The sequence below is a fragment of the Dendrobates tinctorius genome, unplaced genomic scaffold (genome assembly GCF_039654945.1).
Source record: "Dendrobates tinctorius isolate UK_male_01 unplaced genomic scaffold, ASM3965494v1 ptg000029l, whole genome shotgun sequence".
Lineage (NCBI taxonomy): Eukaryota > Metazoa > Chordata > Amphibia > Anura > Dendrobatidae > Dendrobates > Dendrobates tinctorius.
The window spans coordinates 17,341,240-17,360,796 of record NW_027361697.1 but is presented as its reverse complement, the minus strand read 5'-3'; the positions used below and the strand labels follow the sequence as shown (position 1 = coordinate 17,360,796).

Below are 19,557 nucleotides of genomic sequence, written 5' to 3'. Positions count from 1 at the left end.
ATATAAATGACACAATTCATTTTACCATATAATGTACTGAAAAATACAGTAAAATATCTCAAAAGTGGATGTAATCCCAAAAATCAAATAAACCATTGTTTGTGGATTATGCTAAAAACACATTGTGAGCAGTAAAAATGATCTGGTAACTTGATTTTGCAGGTGAGAATGATTATTGTGATACCAAACTTACATAGTTTTTGAAATGTTAAATTAGTTTTAAAGACCTATGAACTTTGTTGAAAACAATTACTTGTGTCACCATTTTCTGAAATCCACAAGGTTTTTTTTTTCTATTTATGAAGCTATATGAGGACTTGTACAACTTTTGATCACTTTTTGTATCATTTTTTAAGGAGGGTCAATAAAGAAAAAAATGGCAATTCTGATGTTTAGAATTGGTCTCTTTGTATTTACCATTTGGGCCAAGTAGTTTTTTTATATTCATAGATTGTACTTAAGCCAAATATTTTTCTTTCAATTTATTTATTTTGTAAGCTAGAAAGTATTTTTTCCATTATTTTTTTCAATATTTCTTTTTTTTTACCTTTTAAAGTAATTTTCCACTACTAAGACAACCCTATTCTTGAGCTACTTTTAAATGTTTGGGCAACATAATATAAAAAAGCCTATTCTCACCTCCCTTGCTTGCGCCTTCCTCCAGTATCGGCATTCATGGTGCTGGGGCTCTCATGTGGTTGTTGTGGCATGTGAGCTTGATACCCAATCAGCGCTGGCTCCCATGTCTCCGCCTTCATACGAAATGAACATGAAGAGGAAGTCCATGCTGTTACTGATCTTTGACTTCCTCTTCATGTTCAATTCTTTACAAGGTGGGGACCGGAAAGCCATTGCTGATTGGGCACCAGTCACATATCCCAAAAAAACGACACCAGAGACGGAAATGCGAGTGCAAACACTGCTGGAATGGCGCCGGCAAAGGAGGTGAGTATATGCCTTTTTATTTTATTGGGGCCAAACATTTAGATCAAGAAAGGGTTGTCCTAGTAGGGGACAGCCCCTTTAATTTCTTTTTGCATATTTTTAGCCCCTCTCATTGCTCTCAGAGGACTTGTTATTTCAGTACTTTCTTAATTTGACTATATATACTGTAATATTAACCTCACATACCAGAATGACTCCAGTGGAGGGCCTTCAATAGGTCATGGAAGTGGCAGTTGGTGTTCATACAGAGGCCTTCCAAAACAGAATCGCCTATGTCCCATTGTCAGAGATTGACATCTCAGGTTCCAAACAGAATAGATTAAGGGAAGAGCCAGTTGGTCGCTTAACTCAGATGGGGATTGCAACGCAATGCTCGGAATGGCTGGTGGCTTTACCAAACCGAGCATGAGAGCATGTATTTCTATGCAGCTGTCACATTGGGGTCAGGAGAGCTGACAGCCAGTTCAAGAATTGCGTTGCGATTTCCGTCTGAGCTATAAGGCTGTATCTACGGCTGGCTCTTCCCTAAGGCTAGTTTCACACTAGCGTTCTTGGGCGCAGTGCAGGGCCGCCACTAAGCCCCGCCCCCGGCCGCACCCCCTCCGGTCAGTTCCTCCTCTGATCGCATGAGGCTGCATGTGGTCAGCGTATCCTATATTTAGTGTTGGATATGCTGATCGTGCGCTGACTGTGCGCTGGTCTGATTTTGCTGGCGCTGCGCCCTTTTGGCGCTGTGTTGCATTTTTGTGCTCTGGGCTTTATTTTAAATATAGGATACGCTGATCGCATGCAGCCTCATGCGATCAGAGGAGGAACTGACTGGAGGGGGCATGGCCAGGGCGGGGCTTAGTGGCGGCCGTGCACTGCGCCCAAGAACGCTAGTGTGAAACTAGCCTAAGTTTAGCTCTTGTCAGTGGTGGTATAGGTATGTGCTAGCTGTGTAATTCAGCTGGCGACCACCGTTTATGTAGAGCGCATAGCTTTTTTTAGCCTGATATGTACACCCACACCCTACATGTGAGTTACAATTACATAAAACGTAAGGAAGTGGTTAAAAATGGGCGAGTTATAGCAGAAAGGATTGGGGCCTTTTTTATAACCCAAAAAACTTACTATCAATTTGACTTTCAGAGATGCACTGAAATTATTAATATGCAAGACACTCTTAATATATATTGTAAGGATATTACAAAAGCGCACCTTAGAAAATGACTGGTGTACGAAATGCCAGTACTAATTCACTCCATCAAAGTTATTTAATTTAATTAGTATTGATTTATTTGCGCTGATAGAATTTCTGTGTTACCCACATTTCTTTCCCATCACACAATCACTGACTCGTTATCTAGTTATTATGATTTATCCTTTTGTTCTTTTTGCTTTATCACTATATTAGTTGTAAATTAATTTATTAGGCTATAAGTAAAATAATTATCTCAATTTTGGTGACCTGATGTTGCACCATAAATACTTTTGCTCTACCAAAGATTGTTTCTGTAGGGTATAAAATTTACAGCAGACAGTATGTGAACGGCAAGACCTTTGGAGAACTCATTATTATTTCAATATCACTCATGTTATCTGGAGCATGAAATTATTTTAGCAAACACAAAAATTGCTGTAGAAAAACATAAAATTATTATCAGTAACTTAAACGAAATTCCTATCTACATCAGTTGAAATCCTCCTGTTTGGACTGGGCCCAATTTCACAGCAATAAATGTGCCATATTTACATTTTTTGTACTACTAGCAGTGCATCATCCCAGCAACTATTTAGTTAGCTTCATAAATTTGTTATTAATAAACTTCACAGACCTGTTTAAAAGTAATTATTTTTCGAATTAAGAAAGGGTTGAAGGGGTTATCCACTTTGAACTATGCCTTTTGTTACTGTGCAGTCAGACAGCCATAGATATATGTCACGTGGACCAGTCCTGTATGACATGATCCGCAGGCCGGTAACTAAGACAACAAGACATGGCACGTGTAACTGTCCTGTGTGACATGACCCGCAGGCTGGTAACTAAAACGACAAGACACGGGGGAAGGGGAAACAGTTACAACGGTGGGCCCTGCGATACGGAACGGGGACGTGGAGACCTCCTGCACTCCCCTGAGTCAGTGTCCCTCACACTCCTAATGTTCCCTATACAGGCTCCTCACCTGTCGCCGAGCCAGAACCTGTCACCCTAGCACACCCTACACCCATCCCTTGCTAGGGAGCTGGGTGATGCAGGCACTGGCCCCACCGCTGTACTAATACACACCAGGGAAAACTACAAACAGGGAAACACCACTTAGCTTTGCTCTGTTGCTCTTGCTCCCAGCAACAGAGTCCACCACCAGAATGCAGCTTTCCTCCTGAATAGCTGCCACCAAGCTCTGTCAGAGCTGCAAGGAAATCCCCTCTGTTTCCCCTTCCCTCATGTCTTGTTGTTTTAGTTACCGGCCTGCGTGTTGTGTCACACAGGACAGTTACACGTGCTGTGTCTTGTTGCTTTAGTTACCGGCCTGCGGGTCGTGTCACACAGGATGGGTCACCGTGACAATATCGGACCGAGATCGAACATAAATGCACAGATTGGCTGGTGGCTCTCCTGAACTCAGTGTAACAACTGCATAGAAGTACATGACGCCATCACACCCAGATCGGGAGAGCCGCCAGCCAGTCCGTGCACTGTGTTCCGATCTCAGTCCTATTTATATGGCTCTCTGACTGTGCCCTTAAAAGGGTCCATTGATAATATGGTGATACAGGATATTTTGCTGCTAGAACCCCAAGCAATCAATGCTAGACTTGGTAGCAAATGAACAATTTACCTGCCACCACAGGTGACATGAAGCATGATACAGTTCTCATTAAAATCAATGCCTTATCCTAGCAATGATAGATTTGCTGGGTCCTGCAAAGAGGTGGTCTGTACAACTGTTCTCTGTCTAATAGATGAGATTCATTAAATAGGTCCCCAATGTATTTTCTAAATCAATCAATAACTTAATAGAAAATTCAATGTGTTCATTAAAGCACCAGTTCAGCGGGTTATTTTTACTTCAGAGCTTGAGGGTGCTACTACTTTAAGTACCCTGATCCCAATCTTATACTTACCAGCTGCTGTCTCCAGCCCTTCCTGATGCCATTCCTGTCCCGCATGACATCTTGCTACCTCAACATCTGACTGACTGGATATCAGAGGCAACGGTCACTCCGTATAAGTCTGTGAGAGCCTTGTTCTGGTCTCATTCTTGATCTCATAGACTTACATTGAGTTGAGATTCTGGATCACAGCAAACACTGGAGTGATCCATCAAGTCACAGGCAGCAGAGGACAAACCAGAGCGCGAACAGCTGAAAATGGTGGCTGGTAGGTATAAGGCTAGGCTTAGGGAACTTAGATCAGTAGTACCACTCAAGCAGTGCATTAAAATAAGCGATGGAGTGATGCTTTAAGCAGCTGCATTTAAGCTCACATACACCGCATTGCACTGTAGAATTGCTGTCCAGCAGCGACTGCTCTACGAGCAGCTGTTGAGTTGATTAATCTTACCAGTGGAATATACCCTTCAGATTTATGCCTCATGCACCAATAATTTGGCGGTGTGAGGCATAAGACAATGGTGGATGGTGCTAGTGTAAGATGAGAATGCGCTAAGAAGAGTGCACAAAGGTGAGTGGGGAGCAAAATTAGCAGGCTCATCCCTTTGCTGGCATACTAAGCAGTGGCCAGACAGCTGAGGATGTGGCCAACAAAGAGAATACTCAAGCCACTATGAGCAGGATGAGGGAAGGAGAAAAATTGGGGCAAATAATGATGAGGAAGCGTGCTTGGATATAGTGTTATCCGAGCATGCTCGGTGCTATCCAAGTATCTTTGGCGCGCTCGAGTAATATGCTCAATTTCCCATGGCTGCATGTCTCGCAGCTGTTAGACAGCCACGACATATGCAGCCGCGGGGACTCAAACATTACTCGATTACGCCCGAGATACCTGGATAGCACCCGAGCATGCTCGGATAACACAATATCCAAGCACGTTCGCTCATCACTAGTAACAACGCAAATTGTTATTAGCACCTGTTCAGATTGCATTGCAACCTACTGTGGATCCTGCCACCTTTATCTGCCTGCTGCTTCATCATCTGCCCTACGACTGAATTATGGCAATATTTTCCTAAAACTGCGAACTGATGACTATAGTTTTGTGGACCTGTCTTGTTGTTGTTTGCTGGAGTAAGATGCACCAAATTAATTAAGAGGCACATATTACAGCTTCTGTGCCACAGAGACTGAAATGTATTTCAGCATAAATTAGAGTGAATTTGTTTAGACCATGCCCCTCCTATTAAGCTGTACCCTCTTTTCAAAAAGTTGGCGGAGCTGGCATATAAATGGCAAAAGTTGCAAAAGTTCAATTTGTTTCATATAAATAGTTTTGCATCATTTTCTAGTGCAAACTGTTTGATAAATCGAGCTCCACCTCTTTTTTGATATCCAAAAGACCCATAATAAAAATCACTCAGAATTATTCCACATGGCTGTGACACTTTTGCAGGATTTTCCAACACTAGTTGAGTACATTATATTCATCACAGTAATTGGAGATTTACTCTTATCTTGAATTCATGTTCTTTGAGGTCTCATATCCGCATGACAATTAATATGCATGAGAGTGTTTCTCCTTGGTCTTTTTAATTTAATGTAATAAAGGCAAATTGTTTTTTGCTCCATATGCAGTCCAAATTCTACAGACATTCACGTAGCCTTTCACACATTGAGTCAATAGATGTAGTTTCTCCATGGCAACCGGAGAGAGCGGATTACTGTGCTTCTGTTCCTTGCAATCAACCAGCCTATGTGTGTAATTGGTCTACCTAACCTATCCCATTAGTGCCCTCTGAACAGTCTGTGAATTCAGTGGGTTGATGCACTCTCTTTTCATTATTTACACAATGTTTTATAATTCTATGATACCAACCACCGTGATGGGCATGGGGCCAAGAAAATTATGATCATTGAATGAATTGACTGCTGATTTTCATTACAAGTATACCAGCCGACAGGAAAACACGTTGTTGGAGTAATATCATGAATTAATTGATTTTTTTTTATTTATTCTAGTAACACAATTATAAAAGGACTGTATTGGAAAATTTGACACAGATCTATTCTATTATTTTTAAACACTGTTTTTTGGTGATTTCTTTGTATCCCCGTTCATACTGTACCCACACACACAAATGATACACCATTTAAAAAGTAAACTTGCCCCCTTCAGCAAGAAAATAGCCAAACAAACCACACATCCACAAATTTGATCACAAAATACAGTTTAAACATTCATTTTCATAAACCTGCAGTAGGGAAAAATGACCTGCAGGTGGCACCACATTACCCCAAAGCACACTACCACAAAGCTGCTTGCAGACATCACAAACAAATCCAAACATTTGCCTTGGGGGCTTTCCAGCTTGCCAAACTGCTTGACCAGCCTATTTTAGCCAAATTGGAGGATTGCACGCTTCACTGTAGGTGAGGCACATATGCAAACACATCTGTAAACATGCACTGCCTATTGAATTGCACACTTGCTCCTTCATACTCCACCCACACAAACAAATGATACACCATTTGAAAGGTCAAATTACCTGCAGGTGGCAGCACACTTCCCCAAAACACACTACCACAAAGCTGCTTACAGACATCACCAACAAATCCAAACATTTGCCTTTACATTTACATTTGACCAGCTTGCTTTTTCTGAAATTGCCTGCATCCCTGACAACTAATGTGCGAAAATTTCGCACAAACCAAGCTAGTTGTTCAAGTATTGCAATTCATAATATACCATGACTGCACATAAGGGCAAGGGCATTTTGTAAGCAGCCTTAATACATAAGCTTGGTCAGCCCCAACCTGGTAAAGGAAGGTCTACCGACTGTAAGAACCTGGTGTAGACGAGCTACTGTAAATTTAATGGAGTAATGCTTCTTTGCGGTGGAGATAGTGGGTGGGCTTAAAGGAATTGTACGAAGTTTAGAAGTTATCCTCTATCCTAAGAGGATAACTTCCAAATTACTATGGATACAGATACAACCACTGGGACCCACTCCAATCCCAAGAACCAAGGCTTTGAAGAGCTACGTATGAATGAAATGTTGCACGATCTTGCGCCCTATTCTACATTCATTCTAAATAAGTTTGCGGAAGATCATCCCAAAGCTGTGCTATCCCAAATGCTCCCATTAAATATGAGCAGAATTGCGAATGATTGACCACTGTTCCATTCACATTGTTCTCTTCAGAAATTCAATTCTTGGGATCAGTGATTATATCAGCAGTTAAATAGATAGAGGTAACTTCCAAACTTGGTATAACAACTTTAAGGCTGAGTTCACATGTGGCGTTTTTTTTTCGCGTTTCTGCGGCGGTTTTAACCGCGCTATTTTGCCGCTAAAAATAAGCATCCCAATGCTGTGCTAATGCTGCAGTTTTTACCGCGGCGGAATCGCTTCGCGGTAAAAAACGCAGCATGCTCATTAATTTTGCGGAATCGCGGCGATCCCGCACCCATAGGAATGCATTGTTCCGCTTACTTCCCGCATGTGGCTGTTAACACCATGCGAAAAGAAAGCAGAACAATTGCGGATGGTACCCACGGTCCGGAGGAGAGGAGACTGTCCTCCGGGCTTTGGGTACCATATCCCTGTAAAAAATAGAATTTAAAATAAAAAATGGTGTTATTCTTACCTTCCGACGTCCCGCGCAGCCTTCCCGCCTCTCTCCACGCTCTCGTTCCCAGTAATCCTTTGCGAAAATGCCCGCGATGACGTCCGTTCTCGCGGGATCGCGAAGTCTCGCGGTCATTCGCGCAACGTCATCTCGAATTACCGTGAGACTTCGCAATCCCGCGAGAACGGACGTCATCGCGGGCATTTTCGCAAAGGATTACTGGGAACGAGAGCGTGGAAAGAGGTGGGAAGGCTGTGCGGGACGTCGGAAGGTAAGAATAACACCATTTTTTATTTTTTTTATTATTTTTTACATTTTGTCTTTTACTACTGATGCTGCATAGGCGGCCTCAGTAGTAAAAAGTTGGTCACACTTGTCAAACACTATGCTTGATGAGTGTGACCAACCTGTCAATCAGTTCTCCAAGCGATGCTACAGATCGCTTGGAAAACGCTAGCATTTTGCCAGCTAATTATGCTTGCAAAATGCTAGTTTTTCCGTGGGAAAATCTTGGGAATTTAAAATGCGATTTTCCCACGGAATGGAATTCCGGAACTCTCGCGGTAATTTCCGCGAGAGTTCCGCTACGTGTGAACTTAGCCTAAGGGTGATATATGAAAAATACCAAGGGGGTGAATACTTTAGCTAGTCACTTTCTTATATACTTATATATACAGCGATGAGTAAAAGGGAAAACAATTTTTTGAACTTTTGACTTTCAGGCTCCATGTCTCACCATCCACTATTGATTCGAAGGTGAGAATACCATCATTTTTTAGACAATCATCTTGATCTCATACATAAATTTTACTTGCAACTATTTAGCATGGGATTAGTTTTGCAGATTCTTGTCTTGTCAATGTTTTGCTACTGAAAGTCTATATTTTAATATTTATTATTTTGTTAGTATATTGTTAATCCACCTTTGACTTCCAACACTGCCTGAATCCTTCTGGGCATGCTCTTGATCAGATTCAAGTATGTCTTGACCAAAATCTGATCCCAGATCTCTTCTACACATTCCCAAAGTTGCTACATATTGATTGACTCATTTGGGTACGTATACAGTTTTTTCCTCAACACTACCCACAAGTGTTTGATTGGGTTGAGGTCTGGGATCTGTGGGGTGAATACAGCACCTCTATTTCATTATCATTGAACCAGTTCTTTACCAATCTTGACTTAGTCTTCAGGTTGTTGTCCTGCTGGAACACAATGTTGTCCTTTTCCTACCCACGGTACTTGAGTCTATGAAGTAACTCATCTTTCAGGATACTTACATATAGCTCAGCATTGTGACAACCACCAATTTTGGTCAAGTATCCAACACCTTTGGCTTTGAAGTAACCTCATATCATCAGGCTTCCTCCATTGAACTTGACAGTTCCTTCAATTTCTCAATACATTTGCCTCTTTTTCCCTAGCTTCTTCCAGACCCATTTGTAGCTATCAGATTCTAGTATATTGACTTTCATCCTATCACTCCAAATCACCCGTTTCCAATTTTCTACTGTCATACTTTTTTGCAAACTGGAGCTAACATTTGTTATGGCGATATTGAAGTTAAGGCTTCTTCACCTTGATTCCTGCCACCATTCCAGACTTGTGCATTGTGCGCTGCATGGTGCCTGCATGGATGTCTGTGATCTCACTACTACAAAGCATATGAGCCGCCTCCACTGCCATGTCGGTCACACCAGAACTGATAGACCTTGTGATGAGCCAACTTGTTTATGTCGATATTTTGCCTGGGCGTCCACCTCTTGGCTTTTGAATAAATGGACCAACTTAATTTCATATTCTTTTAACTGTCATGGCACTCTCATAATGCAATTTTCTTGGCCGAGAGACCACTATAAATGAGCTGGATGATGATGTTTCTCTTTTCTTTGGAAATCTTCTTTATGGCTGCTCCATGGCCCCTTAACAGTCTGAGAATACCAGACCCCACATCATTTTTTAAATTATTTATTTAAATAATTACAAAATATGGCAATGGGGATCCTTCTATTCTTCATAACCAGCCATGCTGAAGCAAACAGCTGAGGATTGCAGTCCCCAGCTGTCAGTTTTGCCTGGCAGGTTATGAAAAATATAGTGGAATCCTATATCATCATTTTGGGGGTCCCCCATTTTAATAACCAAGAAAGACTAAGTATACAAATGTTATCTTACAGTATATTAATAGCATAGGAACCTTTATGAATATTATCTCTTTCCCAGAATATTAACATCAGCCCCCATTCGTCAGCTTCCCCCTCTCCATTTTTTTCATTTTTTTATTTAACAGGTACAGTAAAATACCCACCCAAATTAACCTTAGTTTACAGCCTTTAGGTGTTCCATCAGCTAGAAACTCCAGTAACCTAAAAATGTCTCTCAAAGTTTCATGTGATGTTTCTGGGCCTTGCAGGTGCCGGAAGACCCAGTGGTTTTGAACTCTGGTGAAAGGTTACCTGAGTTCAAGCTTCCAGTTCCAGACTGTTAAATACTGGAGTGCCGGATTTCTGGCCATTCATTAGTCCGGTACTGGCACTTGCAAAGCAAGAGCAACAACTGCTAAGAACCCAAGCGACCTTACTGTTCTTGTTGACAATTAAAGAAGTAATTGAGAAAAACGCATGGGCTTCAGCTGCAATTTTCATAATCAGCACAGGGAAAGCTGATAGCTGGGAGCTGATATTCTTTAAAAGAGGTAATATTAATAAATATTTCCAGACTATTAATATAATCTCAAAGCTGTATACTTAGCCTTAACTGGTTGTTAAAATGGAGGATCACTCCAAAAAAATGATGTAGGGTTCCCCTATATTGAATAACAAGTAAAAATTAGACAGACAGTTGTGGACTGATATTAATAGCCTATGAAGGGGACATGGATATTGGCCCCTCCAAGACTAAAAATATAAGCTCTCAGCCACCCCAGAAATGGGGCATTCGTAAGATGTGCCAAATCTGGCACTTATAGAAAAAGATTTCTCCAGCGAGGTAAACAAAAACTTCACATTTATAACACATTAAAAGGGTATATCAAAAGCACACTGAGGAATCAGGAGGGACTAATGACCAATGCGTTATGACTGTGAGGTCTTAATCATGGTCCATGGTTTACTTTAGAATCAATTAAGTAATCTGTGTCATTCCTTGAATTATAGGACTTTATTCTGGGTGTTTATTTTTTTACAGTATAACTATAGGATTAGTTTGTGTCTTATAGATGCCTCTCCATTACAAAGTCGTGGGCTTGATGTCACCAGACAATACAAAGGTGACATCAACCCCATAAAGATTTGAACCCCACTTGCCACTGCCACATGGCAAGTGGGAAGAGCAAAGGCAAAACACCAAAATTGGCTCATCTAAAGCCCCCGTCACAAATAGCGAGATCACTGCTGAGTCACAAGTTTTGTGACGCAACAGCGATCTCACCAGCAAGATCGCTGTGTGTGACAGCTATCAGCGACTGGCCCCCCCTGTCGGGTATCGCTGATTGCTGTGGAAACCTCTGGACATTTTTGGGGTCGTTGGTCTCCCATTGGCCAGCATGCATCACTGCGTGTGACAGGCGGGAGACCAGCGAGCAGGAGCTGGTAACTACGGGAAACGCAGGGCTTCTAAGGGGCGCGCAGCGCCTAGAAACCCGATGTGTACCTTAATTACCAGCGAGCTGATGCAGGGAGCTGGTAACCAAGGTACACATCGGGTTTCTAAGTGATGCACGCTCCTTAGAGACCCAATGTGTACCTTAGTTACCAGCTCCCTGCATCAGCGCACTGGTAACTAAAGTACACAGTGAAGCCGCGCGCTTGGCGTCGCTGGTGCTGATCGCTGGTGAAGCTGTCTGTTTGACAGCTCACCAGTGATCATGTAGTGACTCACCAGCAATCCTGGCACGTTGCTATCGTTGTCGGGATCGCTGGTGAGTCGCTATGTGTGACAGGGCCCTAAAAGATATGCCTTATCACGGGCAGCTGCAGGCTGCTATTTTTAGGCCAAGGAGGTGGGGAAAAATTATTTTCTCACTGGAAAATGTAAATAAATTTATATAATTCATGCAATATGATTTTCTGGGTTTTAATTTTGATATTCTATCTCTCAATGCTAAAATTAACCTACCCTTAAAATTATAAACTGTTCATGTCTTTGTCAGTGGGAAAACTTACAAAATCAGCCAGGGATCAAATATTTATTTCCCCCACTGTATAGCGCAGGCAGTGGCCGATAAATACTCCCATCAACCATCACCTGCTCTCACTTTTAACAGTTGAATACAGCGCTCAACACTGTACCCTGGTAGTGCAGATGGCAGCGCGAGCAGGGGTCAGTGATGTGAACTGTCTTCTTCAGCACCCGGCGCCAGGGAACAGCGTAAACAGTACCTCTGATTTCCAGGTGCCAGTACATGTCACACTGATGACACAGGGATGTCGTCCTTGTGTCATCAGTGTGTGCATGGGCGGGATGTTTTGATGCCTGTGCTGCTACTGGAAACAAAAACGTCTGAAAGTGCCCTTAATGAACTCTGTCATTTACTGATCTTTGGCCTACTTTTGCTGATTTTTAGGAAAAAAGCTTAGTAATCCAAACACAAATCCGAATGTGCAACGTTCGTGCCGAATTTGATATTGTCCAAGTATTTTCGAACAGGTTCGCTCATCTCTATTCATTACCACTCCAGTCCTAGAGTCGGCTTTTGGCAACATATTCTAGGAATCGTTGGGTGTCAGTAGCTGGATTCCCCATTGGTCATACATTTATTATTTCTTTTATAGATAGGTGACATATGTTGTTTATGGGACAACCCCTGTGTAGTCATATTTGCCTAAGGAAGGTGCTTGTTCAGTGTCAAAGCACATCACTATTTTTTATTAATCTCAAATAAATGTTTAGTAAGGATACACTTGATTTGTTCTTTTCTTCAGCAGTCCTTTGTTACTTCCACTCTTTTATTTTCTTCTAATGCTTATAAACCAATTATCAAAACGTTTAATAAGATAATCTAAGTAAATTAGACATTTGCCAAGTTTTGCTCAACTATTTCTCTAAATTGTAATATTTTCCACAAGGCCTTTTGATTAATCGTCCCTCTCATATTGTCAATGTAGGATAAGAGCCACACAAGCAAACCGACTGATAGTATGCTGAATAGCCACTGTAGTGGAGACTGTGAAGCCAAGCACCCAAGGGAGCATTAAACAAGGTTTAAGGAAAGGTACCACAGATTTCTATCCCATCGCAAATTAACCCATCTCAGCGCCAGATAACTTCTTCAATACACTGCACAGCTGGGAGGTTAAAGGGAACCTGTCATGTTGAAAATGGTATCTGATCTGCAGGCGGCAGGTTATAAAGGAGTCGCTAATCAGATTAATAGACTTTTTTTGTGGGTAAACTTTCAGTAAACTTTGCATTTTATTCATTAAAATCTCTGATGTTTGCATTTTTGAGTCCAGTGGGCGGTCCCATTCAGTGATTGAGTGATTGATAGTCTCCCCTGTATTTCTATGCATGCAGAGATAACTGTCAATGACTGAGTAGGACCACCCACTGGACTCAAATACATACAAACATCATGGATTTCAATTAATAAATGGCCTTTCCCACAAACCTATATATCATTTTGCTTAGCTTCTCCTTCTCTATGCCATGCTGTCAACAGATCAGACTACATGTGCAACGTGACAGGTTCCCTTTAGACACTCAAGTCATATTTAAGATTGGATTAACCCTAACCCCGTATGGTTCTAGGTAATGCTGTAGGCATAATAACACTAGGGCTTCAGATTTTGAGACTTAGGACAAGTCTTTTTTTGCAGCGATAATGATAATGTGGATAAATCGGAACTAATTATCGTTCCTCCATCTCGCATACTTTCCCTACCTGATCTATCTATCACAATAAATGAATCCTCACTTTCCCCTGTCCCAGTAATCTGCTGCCTCGGAGTAACCCTTGAACCTGCCCTGTCCTTTAAATCGCACATGCAAGCTGTCACCACCTCCTGTCGCCTCCAACTCAAAAACATTTCCAGAATCTGTCCTTTCCTCCACCCTCACTCTACCAAAATGCTTGTGCATGCCCTACTCATCTCCCGCCTTGACTACTGCAACATCCTCCTCTGTGACGTGCCCTCTAACACTTTCGCACCCCTCCAGTCCATCCTTAACTCTGCTGCCCGACTAATTAATCTCTTTCCTCGCTACACTCCTGCTTCCCCTCTTTGCAAATCCCTTCACTGGCTCCCAATTTCCCAGTGTATCCAGTTTAAACTACTAACACTGACCTATAATGCCATCCATAACTTTTCTCCTTCGTATATTTCCGAACTAATCTCTCAATATCTTCCCTCACGTAATCTCAGGTCCTCCCAAGACCTCCTCTCCTCCACGCTTATTTGCTCCTCACCCAATTGCCTCCAAGACTTCTCCCGAATATCCCCCATCCTCTGGAACTCTGTGCCTCCACACGTCCGGTTATCCACCACATTTGGATTGTTCAAATGGAGCCTGAAAACCGATCTCTTCAACAAAGCTTACAGCCTGTAATGACCACACAGCCACCTCAACACCTTTGGAGCTACTGCAACCCCCCGACCTACTGTCTCCTTCCCCATAATCCTGTAGAATGTAAGCCTGCAAGTGCAGGGTCCTCTTCCCTCTGCATCAGTCTGTCATTGTTAGTTTTGTTTACTGTAAGTGATATTTGTATTTTGATGTAAGCCCGTCTAATGTACAGCACCATGGCATTAATGGTGCTATATAAATAGTAATAATAATAATACTAATAATTCAAATTATTGAATGACAGTATACAACTTTGACATTGCAGCACAATACTTCATATCAATTTGTAGTGCTACGCAAAAGTTCCAGCAAAGCCCATACCTAAATGCAGTACATTATAGTAAATGCAATAACATGTAGATAATAGCAAAATAATTCCAATTCTAAAAAAAAATAATTGAGTAGAATTTCACACCTAGCAGTTTTTCCTTTTTGGGTCTTGAAAAATAACTGCCGTTGCACTTGTTAAGTCTTACCTTCCCCTATAACAGCTACATCAACTGCTCATGGCTTTGACTCAGATGCTAACAAACACACAAACATTATATCAGATCTGTATAACAATGTAAGAAACTTGGCTGCTGCAGGACCCGTTCCCTCAGTGCCCAACCTCCTATAGAGGCCAAGGCAGCCTAAACTCCACATTTTAAAAGTTCACTGCTTCCAACTCTCTACTGGCCTAAAATAAAATGGATCAAGAGGTAACTGGCAAGCGTCCTGGGCAACATTGCTACAAAACTATGTTACTGTGCAAAAGTTTGATGCAGTTCTAAAAATTAAAAAAAAAAACTATTTCAAAAATAGAAGACGTAATAGTAGTAGATTATGTTTATTAATTTTAACAAAATGCGAAGTGAATGAACAAAATAAAAATGTAAATAAAATCAGTGTTTGGTTTGAGAGGACTTTGCCTTCAAAACTGCATCACTTCTAGGCACAATTGCCTAAAGTCAGGTATTTTGTAGGATTATATTCAGATGTAGGAGTAACCAATTATACCAAACACATGAGAAAGATCATCACTTTCATATGTAAGCTGAAACACAGACATTAACGGAAACAGAAATAGCTGTGTTGAAGAGCTAAAATTGGGTTATAAACAGCCAAATTGCACTACAAAATAAAGGTTTTGTATGACAGTTTCATGTCTCAGGTCATACACTACACAAAGACCGAGCACATCAGCAAGACACAAGGTAGTTATGCTGTATCAGCAAGGTATCTCCCAAGAATTCAAAGCTGACTGGTGTTTCAAGCTGTTTTTAGGGTGCTCCAAGAAATGGGCAACATTAAGGACTGTACATGCAATGATTGGCAAAGAAAATTAGTGCAGCAGATGAGAGACATCTTACTTTCCTTTGAAATTGGAAAATTTCCAGCAGTGTCATCAGTTTAGAACTGGAAGCAACCAGTGGTATCCAGCTACACTCATCTACTGTAGATATCAGACCAGAAGAGGTCTTCATGGAAGATTTGCAGGCAAAAATCCCATACCTTTGACTTGGAATCAAGACCAAGTAATGAAAACATAAGCACTGGGGTGCAGAAAATGGCAGCAGGTGCTCTGGACTAATTAGTCAAAATGTGAAATATTTGGGAGTAACAGAAGGCAGTTTATTCACTGGAAGGGCTGGATAGTGGTACAATAATGAGTGTCTGCATGCAACAGTAAAGCATAGTTGAGGTTCCCTGCAAATTTGGGGCTACATTTCAAAAAATGGAATTGGGGATTTGGTAAGGATTTGGTGTCCTCAATGCTGATAAATACAGGCAAATACTTTTCTATCATACAAAGCCATCAGAAAAGTGGCTTTAATTTTCTCCAATTTTATTCTGCAGCAAACAACAACCCTAAACATGCAACTAATGTCATTAAGAACTGTCGTCAGTGAAAATGAGAGCAAAGAGTCCCAAAGCAGATATGGCCTCCCACAAATCCCTGATCTGAACATTATCAAGTCAGTGTGGCATTTCAAGAAGAGACAGAAGAATTGCACAAGCCTACACCTTCAGAAGATCTGTGGTTAGTTCTCCAAGATATTTGGAACAATCTTCCTGCCGTTCCCTCAAAAACTGAATTCTAGTTAGAGTTTATGTTGTGTTGAAGGCAAAGGGTAGTTACACCGAATATTGGATTTCTCTTTTGTTCATTCACTTTCCATTCTGGTAACTGATGAAAATTAATTGTTAACATCTCTATTTTTGAAAGCATTCTTGCGTTGCACCATTTTTTCACACCTGCCTAAAACTTTAGCAAAGCACTGTATATCAGATTCACAAACAGCACAATTACCTTCCATCTATTCCTGGTAAATATATTAACTTTCAGGGCAAGCTAAATTATGTAAAAAAATTCAAGGCTGTAGCAGGCTATATAAATTAGATTGTTGTTGGCCAAACAGTCATTTACCAACCGCTATGGCCAGGTATTGATTGGGGCTGAAATTCAGCCCTGGCATTTAAAATCACACAGGCCCATGCAGCCTCTGTCCCAGGTGCCAAATGGGATATCTTACTAATATTACCCTGGATGGAGGAAAGCAAGATCAATATTTCTAATGATACCCTTGGCCTGGTGGGGTAAGTGACGGAGTCAGCGACTTTGTGCTCCATCACAACTCTTAACAATGTGGGTGTCTTGAGAACGCCGATTCTGTTAACAACGTAGCAGAAAAGGCAGCCCACAACCAGACAGGCCCTTCTGGAATTTGCCAGAATTGCCAGATGGCCAGTCCGGCCCTGGCTATGGCTCTGGAATTCCTCACAGGAATGCTCTTACAGCGGCTTATCTCCACTTTCTTTCTTTCCATAGTTCATACTGTTTCCATCTCATACCTATTACGTGTGTGTCTGAACCATTTTGTGCGACCTCTGTCTTTGCAGCTAAATGGCACCAAGCTTCTACAGTGGACAGTGCTGAGAGATGCAGGTGTGGTCTTGCTTTCTATTAGTATGTCTGGGACTTGTGCTGCTACCAAGCCAGATAACCTTTAGCACCCTATAAACTTCATATAACTGTTGCCTCAACAATGGCTTGGTCAGTAATTTTGCTGACAGCTATGTTGAAACCAAAAAAAGCAAAGCCAATAACAGTCCGAAATGGCAAATATTTCTCATCCAAATTTACAATATATAGCAGCAAATGAGATAAAATATAACTTTTAATATACTAATTAAAACAATACCAAAAAAATAATGTCACCCACAAGTGAGTTTAAAAAATGCAAAATAAATGGGTGATCCTCAGAGGATATTTGAAAACACCCAAAAGCATCACATTAGGGATATAGAATGTAGCTGTTAGACAGACAACAACCTATATGATGGATACAGCATGAAAAATAGCACAATACTATAGCCAATCGCACATGTATACACATGTATAATAATTGAGACCAGGGGCTCATAGCCCCAAATACGAGATTTCAAAGTAGGAACGAGATTTCAAGAAAAGGAACAATCTCACCAGTTAAAGCAGACGGTCAGGAGTCATCAGGGATACTCTGTATACCTACAGGAAGGTAGCGATGGGAAGACAATACCCTGTCAATTCCTTTAAATGCTAACCATTAACTGATCCCCAAGCTCCTATCTGCTGTCTGCAGATAGTATAGAGAGCGGGAGGATGTATTTCTCTTAGCTATAGCACTGTGGCACTTTAAACAAGTTAGTCCCCTGAAGAGTTACTTGGATGAAACGCGTTGGGACGCTCCTTATAGGGAAAGTGCAGGGCATGTGCAATATAGGGCTAGCTGTGGACTGCCCTTGTAAGGGCAGGAGACTGGGGATCAGTTAATGGTTAGCATGTAAGGGAATTGACAGGGTATTGCCTTCCCATCGCTACCTTCCTGTAGGTATACAGAGTATCCCTGATGACTCCTGACCGTCTGCTTTAACTGGTGAGATTGTTCCTTTTCTTGAAATCTCGTTCCTACTTTGAAATCTCGTATTTGGGGCTATGAGCCCCTGGTCTCAAATATTATACATGTGTATACATGTGCGATTGGCTATAGTATTGTGCTATTTTTCATGCTGTATCCATCATATAGGTTGTTGTCTGTCTAACAGCTACATTCTATATCCCTAATGTGATGCTTTTGGGTGTTTTCAAATATCCTCTGAGGATCACCCATTTATTTTGCATTTTTTAAACTCACTTGTGGGTGACATTTTTTTTTGGTATTGTTTTAATTAGTATATTAAAAGTTATATTTTATCTCATTTGCTGCTATATAATGACAGCTATGTTGCCAGACTCCTATAAACAAGAGCCCTCACTTGGCCCAGTGCTTCTGTGCTCTCTATGAGAGAGATACTGACAGAACTATGTAGGCTAATTATCTAAGGGAGAACAAAAGGATTGGTAGTCCAAAATCAAACATACTGGATCCTTTACTCCCTTATAATCTTCGGTCATGGACCCCATACACATTAGATTGTTAGCCAAACTCATTGATATTGGCAGGTTCAGCTGATGTTAGTTTAATGTGTATGTGAGATGTAAGTCTTACTACAGAGTACTGATTTTTAGTTTTGATCAGCTCTATGCTGTGATTATTTGGCAGGCCACAATGTATTTAAACCTTCAGCAGCTTATTGCAAGGTACTAGTTATAAGTTGTTACTTACCATGATCTAATGCTTTGTTAATCCTACTTTTGGAATCTTCCAGTTACTAACCTTGGTTCATATTTATGACAACCTGACTGTTTCACAATTCTGACCCTGACCTTGACTTCCTAGTTTTCACCAGTCATCATGACTGTTCTCTGCCAGCTTACTCCACTGGCCAGCAGCCACTCTGTGGATGTAATCTACGGGGCCCTGCATAAATCCAGAACCCTTTATAGGAGTTAAAGGATGAGGTCCAAGATTGTCCTGGATGTGTTAAGCGGAGTGGCTTATGTAGATCTTGTCTGTGGAAACCGTATTAAGACCAGCGATATGACCCGGTCAGGATTGCTGGTGCATTGCTAAATGATCGCTAGTGAGCTTCCACACAGGAAGATCTCACAGCGATGCAGCAGTGATACAGCGGACGATACTTACCTTTCAGACGCGGCGATCCTGATGTCCTCCGTCCGCGTCCACGCGTCGCTCGTCGGCGCCAGCAGGAAGCGCTCAACGAGAAATGGAGCTGCGCGATCTTGAGCGATCAGCGATGGACAGCGGGGGAGCTGGTCGGAGGTAAGTATCACAAATAGCGATATTGCTAGCGATATCGCTGCTGCGTCACCAAATCGGTGATGCTTTAGCGATATTGTTAGCGATATCACTATGTGTAAAACCCCCTTTATATATCCCTGTCTGTAACTGATGT

General features: G+C 41.5%; 1 protein-coding gene across 2 annotated transcripts in view; it reads left to right on the top strand.

Moving 5' to 3' along the window:
• Positions 1–19,557, top strand: part of PLPPR5 (phospholipid phosphatase related 5) — a 376,469-nt gene that overhangs the window by 313,125 nt on the left and 43,787 nt on the right. The gene's annotated exons all lie outside the window — the stretch shown is intronic.